This window comes from Pteropus alecto, unplaced genomic scaffold, assembly GCF_000325575.1.
Source record: "Pteropus alecto unplaced genomic scaffold, ASM32557v1 scaffold28, whole genome shotgun sequence".
NCBI lineage: Eukaryota > Metazoa > Chordata > Mammalia > Chiroptera > Pteropodidae > Pteropus > Pteropus alecto.
This window is the reverse complement of record NW_006441063.1, coordinates 1,367,240-1,380,358: the sequence shown is the minus strand read 5'-3', so window position 1 is coordinate 1,380,358 and position 13,119 is coordinate 1,367,240. Positions and strand designations below refer to the sequence as shown.

At 44.5% G+C, this 13,119-nt stretch overlaps 1 long non-coding RNA gene across 1 annotated transcript in view; it reads right to left on the bottom strand.

The window, feature by feature from the left end:
* Nucleotides 1-531: 531 nt before the first annotated feature.
* LOC112484907 overlaps nt 532-13,119 on the bottom strand; it is a 97,388-nt gene continuing 84,800 nt past the window's right edge. Inside the window, exon 4 of the long non-coding RNA XR_003048293.1 lies at nt 532-612. This is a non-coding gene — a long non-coding RNA (uncharacterized LOC112484907). The remainder of the gene's footprint in view (nt 613-13,119) is intronic.

Sequence of the window (13,119 nt, the reverse complement as noted above, 5' to 3'; positions counted from 1 at the left end):
TTACATGTATCTATCTAACATGTGTACTTCCTCTGTAACACACATCATAGCCTCCATGCACTAAGGGATGCTGACCTCCCTTGAGGTCATTTTAAAACAGCAAAATAACCATCAAAAAAAGCACAAAAATGTGAAAAATGTGGCACTAAGTAGACCACAAAAAGGACACATTTTTTACAATATGAGAATTGAAATAAGAAGACAGAACAGCATGGTCTTCTTTGACCTCAGCTGGTAATGTGCACATCAGGTGACTCAAATTTTTTGTTGCTCTGTGCATATCTACGAATGACCACAAAAGTGATGTGAGTTTTGATCTTGGAGTTACAAATTTTAGTGAGTATGCAAATTTGTCAAAAATCCATGACAGATAAGGATCAACTGTATATTCATTATCTATTGAAGCAGAACAAACTGTCCCAACATTTAGTGGCTTAAAACAACAACATGTATTTTGCTCTGGATTCTACAGTTGGGCAGGGCTCAGCAGTGTCAGCTCACCTCTGCTCCACTTGGCATCAACTGGGGTGCCTCGAAGTCTGGGAGTTGAAATCATGCAAAGCTCACTCACTCATGGCCCAGGAAGACCCAAAAGGCTGGAAGCTGGAACAACTGGAGAAGAAGGATGATAGACACACAGCAGTCACTAGTGCATAATAATTTGAAAATCTTACTGTGAAAGCTTCATACCCTGGGGGTGGAGAAGATCTGTTTATTAGGCATTTTCTCCTGGAGGAGCTCCTTTGTTCATTTTTCTCACTGACTCATGGTTCTGGCTTCTTTTTTTTTTTTCTGTCATCATCCTTCATAATATCTGGAGGGGTACTAGGGAAATCCCTTCTTGAGGGGCCACAGAACTTTCCCAACCTGCTTCCTACTCATGGTGGGAGCACAAGGTTTGTTTTAGCTTCATGGCTGGCTTTAGAAAAATGTTTTGGTACAAGCTCAAGGTTTCTTTGGCAATACAATTCCCTTAAAAATGTTATAGGCTGCTGATATATTTGCTTCTCATCACTTTCATGTACTGATGACCACATCCAAAATTCTTTTCAAGAGTCAGTTTTCATATTGATATATTTATTGGCTTTCTCACCCCTACACCGCACTCACTGCATTTAATGGGAGCCACCTTAACGCATCTGGGAATTGCAGGAAGTCCACATGCTGAATCTGATCTTTACTTTGAGTCATTTTGCCACTCAAAGGTTTTCTCATTCCTTTCTCTTACTATTTGCAAGTAAAAGTTTGACTAAATATTTTGTCACTGCATAACATGGATCACTATCTTACTAAACTCTGATATCAATATCTTTACTTTCTTTACTGCTTGACCCTATAGTTTAGGTTTTTATTTCAGCAAAACCTCATTTCTGATACCAATTTCTGTATTACTCAGGATAGAATAGACTATGCTACAGAAACAAATTAATGCCCAAATCTCAGTGGCATAAGCAAACAAAGGTTTACATGTCACTCATGCAAAGTCCAGCTTGAGTTGGGCTACTCTCCAGGGCAGTTCTCGGCCATCTAGTGAATCTGGGGTCCCAGATGCTCTGTCTTACCTTCTTGATATATGGCCTTTATGGTTGTTGCTGAAAGTGACAGGAAAATTACATGAGATATTTTTAATGGCAAAGTCTGCGAGGAGTGGCTTACATTATTTCCACTTACATCCTGTTGTATAACATATGACCTCAGTCTCACTTCAAGGGAGGCTGGGAAGAGTAGTCTTTCTGTGACCCCAGAAAAAAATAAAATGAAACAGGATTTGATGAACTATAGGATTATTTCTTTCACACTCCCTTTTCAGGGCTCTCTATTCTTGTTTATCTGTCCCTGTCAAGTGTCTAATGCTCCCTCACTTACCCCTATGTTGAATGTCTCTCCAGATTTCATCTACACTAGGGAATATAAATAACCAATAATAGCTTAAAGCATGACCTCTTTTAGAGATAGTTGCATGTTAAAGCAAATTTAAGCTTTTGGCTAGAGGGTTAATACTCTGATGTGGGGATTTCAGGCATAAGAAGGCCAGTAGGGGAAATATTCTGGGGTTTTTGAAATGACGGACCAGGCAGGTCTTATGTGTCATCTTTTATGCCACTGCCAAGGGAACTTTATTGTGAGACATTTTGGAGTTGAGAGACATCAGGCTAACAGTGTGAGTGGCCATGTTATTAGATGCAGCCAAACTATTAAAGCATGATTTTCATCTGGCTGTCTAGAGGTATTGATGTGAAGTAGGGAGAAATTATTGTCCACTCCAGCTGATTTGGAATCAGCTTTCAAAGCATCCATCTGTCATCCCTACCTCCCTCTTTCCCCCTTACAGAATGAAAGAGGCTTACTACAGAGTGGGTTTGTAATGGGCCTGGAGAGGGAACTGGGGGGAGGCTTCCCCAGAGGTTCTGGGAAGACTGAGGTCTCTGTGTTTCTTTCTGTCAGACTCTGGCTCACCCACGGCTGTCTTTGCTCTTTCTGGCTCCAGCCCAAGAAGAAGGAACAGAAATCTCCTTATGAGTACCTCTTTCATTGGCTATATCCATCCCCCCAAACACACTTCAGTCCTGTGGTGCCTTTACACTGTGGCCACCTAGTTAGGCTGGAACTACATTTCCCAGAACCCCCTTCTTTGCATTGGTCCCTGTTAGAGTTGGCTGCAGGGAAAATTTGCATGAGATTTGGAAGGCAGGTGAAACAGCAGCCACTTTTACACTCTGCAACTCCATGTGAGCCAGGCAGTCTTGCAGTGGATCTGCCGGCCCACTTTTTGGTCCCAGGACACAGCCAGGTCCACAGATTCTTTGCTCTTGCTGGCTCTTCTCCTTCAGATTCTCCAGGTCTGGGCTAGAAGCCTGTTCAGTCATGGCTGAGGGCACCAGCTTTTCCTGCAAGTGACCTATACCATGGAGATTAGAGGTGGTGAAATGTGGATTCTAGCTGCCATGATGGGTTCTGGTTTTTCTTTGCACTTACCCACACCAGCCTCCAAAATGCCCCTCAGTGGGTCCTACCTCCTGGTATTCATACCTTTGAGTCATTTCTTCCACATTGTACAGGGTTTGTCTGTATGACCAATATCAATACAGCAGAAACAATGGGATGTCACTATGAATTAGGTTATAAAAGACACTGTACCTTCTACTGGCCCATCTCTCTCTTTTTTTCTGAGATTGCTTGATCTAAGGAAAGCCAGCTGCCAACCCTATGGAGAGGCCCATATTGTGAAAATCTGAGGCATTTGGCCAATAGCCAGCAAGGTACTTGAGGCATCTCATCAACAGATAAGTGAGTGAGCCACCTCGGAAGCAGATGCTTCAACCTCATTCAAGCTTTCAGATGACCACAGGTTCCAGCTGACACCTTAACTGCAACCCCATGACAAACCCTGAGCCAGAACCACTTAGCTAAGCCACTCCAATTACTTGACTTTCAGAGACTGTGAGATAGTAAATGTTTGTTGCTTCAAGTAACGAAATTTTGATGAAATTTGTCCATTTTTTCATCTCAACTGCTGGCTTTGCTGCCTTCAGGCCCACCACCAGACTCAAGTCAACATTCTAACACAAGCAATTTAACCTTCTCCTACAATCGTGTCAGGCCCAATTCTACAATAAATCCCTTACTCGGTATCACTAAGAGTAGTTCTGCTTCTTTGAGCAAACCCTACCTTATACCACAAGGAATGAAGAGAAGAGAGTCCCCAGTCCTTTCATCATTAGTTTCCCCTACAGTAGAGGCTCTCAACTTTTGATCAGAACAACCCAGAGAACTTTTTTAAAAAACACCAATGCCCGGGTCCTATCTCCAGAAATTCTGATTTAATTGATCTGGAGTATCACCTAGACATCAAGATCTCTTAAAGTTCCCAGATTTTTTTGAGGTGCAGCTGGGTTTAAGAGCCCTGACCTAGTCTCCACCAGTCCTATCAGGTCCTCACTCCAGCCTTCCTTGGGCTGGGACATGGGCATTCAATCTAGGCACCCATGGTAACTTTTAGTTGGGGACTCCTGACATCTAGAAATAGAGGCTATAGAGAATCTTCTCACTGGTGGTGGTAGCTGCAACAAGTCTGAGTTCCCAGGGCAGCAGGGCAATGTGGCAATGGCTCCTGGGTCAGGTTCTGGTTCTTTAACTCCACCACTGCCACCAACGCTGTGAGAATTACCCAATAGCCTCTTGATTACATTTCTTTCTGCTTAGATCAGGGGACCTTTAGGGTCTTTTCCAATGCTGAGAGTCTGAATTTGAGAACTAAACTTCACGTTAACTCTCCAAGTGACCTTAAGTGCACCCAATCCCTCTGTTGGCCTTAGTTTCCTCATCTGTGAAGAGGAGGGTTATATTAGATGAGCTTCAGACCTTTTGCCTTGGGTTGGGTTGCCTGGAAATGGGGTCTGAGATAGAGATTTGTGTGCAGGTGGTTTCTGGGGGAGTGCCTTTAGGGTTAACATCTTTAAGAGAAGAAGGGAAGCAGGAGTGGGAAAAGTAAGGGCTGAACTGTGATGTAGTCACAACCAAGGCCTCCCATGATCTTCTGGGAGCCTTGGAACTAGGATGGCCCTTCAGAGTTGTCCTGAAGAGAGGTGAGGAGATAAGACTTTGCACCCCTAATTGACCAGTCATTGTATAGAGTCTGTCCCCAGGGAAGGAAGTGTGACTTTGGGTGAGGCAGCTCTCTTGACCTGAGGGCAATTCCTGGAGATGGACTCATTTGACAGCTGTCAACATCCAACATCCCAGCTGGAGGAATGCATCTCTTGGTCTTGAAGCAGGGGGATCTGAGCAAAGCACCCCACCAAGCACTATACCCTACCAGTTAAAAGATTCCATGATGATAGCCCCAGCTGCAGGGTGATCTGTGAAGAAAGGGGTATATTTCTCACTCTCTTTAGTTAAATATGACATCAGTCACCCCAGGAGAGTAGCTGGAAAGTTCCAGGTGACAATAAGCTTGATTAACACACAACTCCTTAAAACCTCTCTTACCATAGCAGAGGTTGAGCCAGAGGAAGGTGTAAAGTCAACTTGCTCCAAAGAAGTAAGGCCCTGGAGAAAAATTAAAAGCCACTCCTGGAGGAAGGAGTGGCTTCCAGAAGGAAAGTCTCCCAGGTATAACACTCAACTCTAGGGAGCATGAAAGATAACAGAGCTGCTAGGGACCGTAGTCGCCATGTATAACACTCAACTCTGGTAATGGCATGGTAATGGCATCTCGGATTCGAAATGAATGAGGCTACTGACCTGTCAATTACACAGCAGTTGCATTTTCAGTGGAAACCAGTCTTGGGCACCTGGCAAGGGCTGGGAGGAGAGACCACCTTCGTGTGCACACATAGTGGGCTTATGAAAGTATTGATGCTCAAGTGTGAATCTTTGCATATATGATTCTTTATAAGGGCATCTGTGCACATGCTTGTGGCATAAGCATAAAAAAACAGGTCAGTTATGTGTGTGTTGATGCTGAGGGTGGGGTCTGCAGGTTGGACCAACTGCCCATGAACCTCCGTTTAAGAAGCATGATTTTAGGGCCTTTTTGCCCTTCTTCAAAATATCAACAACTGCCCTTGTCCACTCATCATTAGAAAGTTATTTCTTGGAAGAACTTTTCTACCTTCCATAGCCTCTTTAAAATACAAATAATTATCAAGTTACTGATTGACCAAGAATGGTGGGCTATCCCAAAAGACAAGCTAAGACACAGAGAGGAAAAGTTGGACCTAGCTTAGTGCCTCTTATCTAGTAGGTGCCCAGCATATTTGTATGCATTTATGAATGCATGAATATATGAATAAATAAAGAGCTATAGAAGGGGAAGGGCAACCAGGAGAGAGAATGGTTCGATGAGGAAGTGAAATGGTTTGTGGGATCAGTTTCAAGTCCACTTCCATTTCCAATTCAATTCCATGTATTGAACACCTTTCTTGTGCTGGGTATTGGACTGGGTGTGGATAGGGAAGTAGGGCAGATTGGAGATCTCCTAAAGGTCAACCTATCAAGGATGGGGGCTTCTTTATGGGTTTCCTTGGTGCTGGGCCCAGACTGCAGTTCTTTAGCAAGGCTGGAACCCCAGCTTCTTTCCTTGGTCTCCCCGAGCTATCTGGGCCTGTCTGCTGACTTGTTCCCTGTCATGATCAGTCTGATTATGTCTGGAGAGTTTCAGCCTCTTCCATCTGTTAATTCTATATCTTAGTTGGCTACCCCCAGAAGGAGACCCCAGGACAAGGACATGAGTGCAGGTTGTGTATTTGGGAAGTGATCCCAGGAAACATCACTCAGGCACTAGGGAAACAAGACAGAGAAGAGAAGGATGCCAATACAGAGTGTATCATGGGGCAGGTCTCACTGTGGGCAACTGGGCTTAAATCCCACTGGGGACTTCTGGGACACAAGGGAAAGCACATGTCTCAGAACTGTCCTCACTGAGGGACAAGGAAGCTGGAGTAATTCTCCACCAACTCATGTTTGTTTTTGGCTGAGGGCTGCTCCTGGGAGACTACACCGTTTGCATGTCCAGCCTGCTTCATTCAGTGAGAGAAAGCTGTTTGAGGAGGACAAGTGGCAGGTGCTTGCACTCTGGCTATTGGCATGTACAAGAATGATCAATGCTGATGGGATAAAGGTGAGGCTCTGCCAGCATCTGCTACATCCCCTGTAACCCTTCCAACCATGTGACCAGGGAAGCTGGTCCTCCTGGCCACAGCTTAGCAGGCTCCATGTTGATAGACTTCAGTCCTCAGACCTGAGCTGGGTCAGGGCCAGAGTCAGGGCTTCTGAAATGTTTGCTGACTTAAACTGCCTGGACAGGCAGTCAGCCATGGACCACAGAATAAGGCAAGCCCATCTGGCAGAGAACAGAGTCCATTCACTTGTCTTGATTCAAGCCCAGGCTATGGCCTGTCAGACCACGGCTTTAGTCCTCAAGAGATGGAGTTTGCAGGGGTCTCAGCTTCCATTCCCCACTACTGTCTTCCGTCTGCTCCTGATGCTGGGTTTGGAATCTTCCTGGACACTGGCAAGCACTCCTGGCTTCTGCTCACTCAAGCTCCAGCCTCTTCTCCTGAGGCCTGCTTTTCTACTTGGCCTCCACCAAGATTGGTAGGGAATTTCACAATTTGCAGGCTCTGGTGTGTTGCCGTCTTTTCTGCTCGGTATTTTTGATGTTGTTGCATGATATATATCCCCAATGCTTTTGCAGACACCCTGGCAAGATCTGCCTCTCCTCTCTCCAAGGTTAAGCAAGAGGGCTGCCTTCTACCTCTACCCTGTGTGCTCCTGCAGGTCTTGCCACTGACTCCCAATGAAGAGCTTTGCCCACAAGTAAACAGCTCAGAAAGGACCCCCCAGCTTTCGTTGATTGTAAAATAAAAATTCCTCCAACATCCTTGCCACCAGGCTCTGGCCAGTATAGGATTAAGGGAAGATAATCATGGACTATGATGGTCCCCAGGGACTTGGAAATTCCTTCATGCACTCCCCTTACTCTCCCACCAAGGATCAAACCAGTGAGATCAAGACTGATGGAGACAAGAAATGCAGAATCTTTAGGAAGTACTAGAGAAGGAGAAAAGCATTTATAATTCTTTCATACAACTCTCCTTCCCCAACCACTGTATCTCTAGTGCCTTTCCTAGTGTCCAGTAACAAATGTCTTACATTTTTGTAATGCTGAGTAGTTTTCACAGTGCTTTCACAAGCATCATCTTATTTCCCTGCCCAAGCACTTTGTGAGGTCTATGAGTGAGCATTATAATTCCCATTATACAGATGAGGTTATACGCTGAGGCTTAGAGAGCCCAAAAGACTTTACCCCAGAGTCGGTGCCTGTTTCAATTAAGATTATGTCCAGAGACTCAACATAGTCATGGCTTAAATAAAATGAAAGTTTATTTTTCTTTCTGATCAGAGTCTGGGGATAGGCAGCTCTGTTCCACAAAGTCACAGGGACCAAAGACCCATCAAATGCTCTGCCAAACCTAGGCTGTGATCTTCTCCTTCACAATTCAAGATAACAGCTAGAGCTTCAGCCATCACATTTACATTCCAGGCAGCAGAATGGAAGAATGGGTGAAGAATAAAAAGGGGGAAGAAAAGCATGCCCCTTCCCTTTAAGGACACTTACTGAAAGTTGCACTCACCACTTCAGCTTTCACTTCAGAACTTCATCACATGGCCACACCTAACTACGAGGAAGTTTGAGAAGTATAGTTTTTGTTTCAGATGATCATATGCCCAGGTAAAACTCGGGATTCTATGTCTATGAAAAGAGGGAGAACATATATTGGGAGAGAATTAATTGTTTCTGCTATAGCGACTTTGCCATCAAGAGGAAGAATCAGTTTTTAAATCTAGTTTTTCTTATTCCAAATTCTGCCTTCTTTCCCTTCCATACTCCATGGTATCACTTATGTGTAGTTTGATTCACAAAACCGTAGAATTTCCTTATTGGGAAATATTTGGGGGCTCCATTTTCCCTTGTTTGGATGCCTGAAATAACTCTAAAATCTTCTGAACTAATGGCCATCACCTTTCTCGAACATCTTGTAATCCAATCCATTAACGAAGATCTTTCTGTGATTGAGCCCAAACCAACTTTCCTGGTCCCTTTGAATGTTGGTCTTCATTCTGTCCTTTAGTACCTCTCAGAGCAGAAAGCATCTACTGTTTTCTTTCCTCCCCTGTAGAGCACCCTTCAGATGTTTGAAAAAGATCTTCCTGCTCTCCTTGAGTCTTCTACTCTCCAGGTTAAATGTTCCAAGTTCCACTAACCAGTCCTTGGTGGCTTGGTGTTGAGGTCCTTCATCATTTTTTACCTTCTTCTGTTGATGACTACCCTTCTTACAGTATGGCCTCCACACTAGGTTATACTACCTAAGAGGAGAGGGATCTGAAGACTAGAGGTACAGGGTATTCAACTCTCAACAATTTCAGCAAGAAGGAATCATGGAATATACAATGGACTATTACTCAGCCACAAGAAGAGATGAAATGGAGCCATTTACGACAACATGGATGGACCTCGAAATAATCATGCTAAGCGAAATAATCCAGACAGAAAAAGTTGAAAATCACATGATATCACTTATATGTTGGATATAAACCTAAAAGCAACAAATGAGCAAGACAAACAAACAGAGACTCATGAACATGGACTATAGACTAGTGGTTACCAGAGGACTATAGACTAGTGGTTACTAGTGGAGTGGGGAAGGACGGGAGAGGTAGATGGGGTAAAGGGGGTCAAGTATAGGGTTTAGGAGGTAAAGGGGATCAAATATATGGTAGCTAAAGGAAACTGGACTTTGGGTGGTAAACACACAATGGAATATACAGATATCAAATGATAATATACACCTGAAAATTATATAATTGTATTAACCAATGTTACCCCAATAAACTTAAAAGTTTTAAAAAAGAGGGAATCGTGAAGGTAAATTCAGGGGCTACTAATGGTCTCTGCACATACTCTAAATTCTCTGTGAAGTGCATGGTGGGGAAGGGCCAGAATAGAGGACTCCATTACTTTGATGTTTGGGATGCTTGTTATGGGTTTCTTAGTCTCTGGATTTCTAAGTGTTACGAACTGCATATTTGTGTCCCCCACAAACTTATATGTTAAAACCCTAATCCCCAACGTGATGGCATTTGGAGATGAGGCCTTTTGAAGGTAATTAGTCATGAGGATAGAGGCCTCATGATAGGATTATTACCCTTAAAAGAGACATGAGAGCCCTCTCTCTCTCCCTCTGTTCCCACACCATGTGAGAAAACCAGGAAGAAGGAGAGTTATCCCCAAACCCCTCCTATGTCATTACCCTGATTTCAAATTTCCAACCTTTAGAACTATGAGAAATAAATGTCTGTTGTTTAAGCCACTCAGTCTGTAGTATTCTATTACAACAGTTTGAACAAAGACAGAGATTAACAGCCAATTTCTCATCAGAAACCATGGAAGGCAGAAGGTAATGAGATGGCATATTCACATTGCTGAAAGAAAAAAAAATTGTTAACCAAGAATCTATATCCGGTAAAACTGTCCTTGTATCAAAAGCATAAGTCCAGAGATGACAACTGAATGTTTGTATCAGTTAGGATTGAATTTGCTGCAGGTAATAGAAAACCCAGCTTACAGTGTCACATGCATGAGAAATTTTGTCTCTTAAAACAAAAAATCCAGGTTGGAATAATGGCTCAATCATGTTGTCAAGGACCCAATCTCCTATTTTCTTTCTCTTCCATCCTTAACATGGGGCTTTTATCCTTATGGCTGCAATATGGCTGCTGCACTTTCAGGGGTTGCAACTGTGTTTCAGGCAGGAAGAAAGGAATGCAAAAGACAAAAGATGTTTTAAAAGGGAAATATTCTGTTTTTCCTATAAACTCCAATTTGTGAGTTTTGTTGATACTTCATTGGCCAGAATTGGAACACATGTCCTCCATCGAGCTTCAAGGGCATCTGGGAAGAGTTACATTTTAGTTTCCCAGCTTCTGTGGTAGAAAATACTGGAAAAGAGAGTTGTGAGTGATTTGGACATGGTCATTCCAATGTGTGACATAATGTTCTTCTGCAGGATAAAGGAATTGGACTCAATGGCCTCTCAACTCCTTTCCAGCTGGGGTTGTGTAGGAACGGACTGTTGAGAGACCACATGAACTAATGGAAAAAAACACTTCAATGGCTTTGTCACCTTAAAGTCTGGAGTTTGAATCTTGGCTCTGCCATAACAAGTTGTGTGACCTTGGATAAGTCACTTAACACCCCTGAGCTCCACTTACTTTATGTGCAAACTGAGGATAATATTCACTCCTCAAGAGTCTTCTGAGGGTCAGAGTCATATGTTAAGTTCCTAGCACAGAGATGGGCATATAGTGGATACTCATCAAAATGGCAGCTGAGTCCCAGTGCTGGCTACTATGTCTCAGCTCTTTATGGGAAGCCAGGGTTCTGCTCAAGCTTTACCCAGGGCCAGGAGCTGCGTCCCCTCTTCCTCTCCTCCAAATATGGTCACTAATGCTGACCAGTAATGATCCAGATCATACTGGAGCCCTTAAGGTAGTCAACTAATTGGTCCTGGTGGTGATAATTTGGACCTCTTAGACAGACAGCTCAGCACGGATAGAGGCCACATCAGTGGATATTAAACATTCACCAAAAGTAGAGTGGAAATGCTGACAATGCTTTAATCAGAGCTGAGACCGTGTAGATGAGGTACACTCCAAGACTGAGTGGCTGTCATTAGGGTGGCACCAGAGGTGGCACTCTGAGCCTGCTCTGAACCAAGAAGTACCTCCCAGTGTAAGACTGGAATGTCCTCTCTGGGGAAGGAGCGCCATGAGCAGAGCTTTAAAGTTTCTTAAAATAGAGCTGAAAGGGCTCCTGCTGCCAGCAAAGAGGTGCTGAGGGCTTTTCCTTCTGCTAAATGTTGTAGCTCTCCTGTCATGATTCTGGCTCCCCTTGCCAATAGTACTTAGCATTACTGGCTGATCTGAAGGAAGCTTGGGGCCTTTGATGACACCAGCTGATGATGACTCGGAGCTGAATGAGACTTGGAAGCACTAACTGAGCAGCTTGGACAGGGCAAGCTGGGACTATTGTCTGCCTTCTGAGAACCTATAACTTGGGCCCTGTTGTAGGCTGAATTGTGTCCCTCCCTCAATTCATACATTGAAGCCCTAATCCCTATTACTTCGGAATATAACTATATTTGAAAATAGAACTTTAAAGAGGTGATTAAATAGTTCCAGTCAAGATGGCAAAGTAGGTAAACTCTGTGCTGGCCTCCTCTCATGACCACATCAAAATTACAATGAAACTACAGAACAACCATCATTGAGGATCACCTGAAGTCTAGCTGAACAGAAGACCTATAACTAAGAATACACAGAAGAAGCCACATCAAGACTGGTAGGACAGGCAGAGACCCGAAACGAGGTGGTCCCACACTCATGTGTAGCAGTTGAGAATCAGGAGGGTTATCTTGCCTGCAGAGGTCCCTCTGGAGGAGAGAAGAGTCTCAGCCTCATACTGGGCTCCTCAGTCTGGAGCACCAGTGCTAGGAGAGCACTGGCTGTGAAAAACAGTGGAGTTTGTGGCCAAGTGAGATGGAAGGCTGTGGGTGTTCCAGGTATTCCTCTTAAAGGGCCCATGTATGAACTGGCTTGCGGACAGATTCATTGGCTTTGAGCTCCAGTGTTGGGGCAGCAGCTCAAAAGTCACCAGGAACATATGAAGAAGAACTGAATTGTCTAGCTTCAGGTCAAGGACCGGAGGGGCAGCTTTCTCCCAGTCAGAAGCGCTGGCAGAGGGTATTGTTCCTTTGTTGAGCCCTTCCTGTCCCAGCGTGCAGACTTAGGCAGCCACCGTATCTGAGTCTCTATCAACCTGACTAACACCATTTGCTTCACCCAGGTGATTCCCTGAGACCCTGCCCCACCCAAATTGCAGGCCCATTCAAGCCTTTTCCAGTGGATTTTCCATACAAATACCCTATCCCAGTTCATGCTGCAGACTTTCCAAAAATCTCACAAAAGTTCCCAAACCCTAAACAAGTAGCATCTGGCCTCAGAGTGCCCTGTTACTAAGCAGCTCCAAGTCTGGCAATGATGACAGCCAACCTTGGTTCGTAATTTAGCCTCTCCTAGTCACCTCTAAGCTAGGCATGAATGGAAGACATGCAGATCGCTTTGTGGCCCCAGAGGCCCACATGACCAGTGGCCACTTTGGACTGAGTAGGTCCTGAGGCTGGCATACCTGAAGGCCGTTTTTGACAGAGCTGGAACACTACCCAGCCACCTCCACAAACAACACACCCAAAGGGCAGACTGGACAGGTACCAGAGCCCTGCTAAAGTGAATCTTGCTCCATAGGATCAGCCCCTGCACAATAGCTTCTCTATTGTAGTCACGCATGGCCAGTCCTCACAACCAATCAGCTTCCCTTCCATTGATGTGCAAACAGCAACCAAAGCTCAACTACAACAGGAGAACACGCACAACCTACACAAGGGACATACCTGGAGCACCTGGCTCAGGTGACCAGGGAGACTGCACTACTGGGCCCCATAAGACACCTACTACATAAGGCCACTCTACTAAGACCAGGAGACGTAGCCGCTCTAC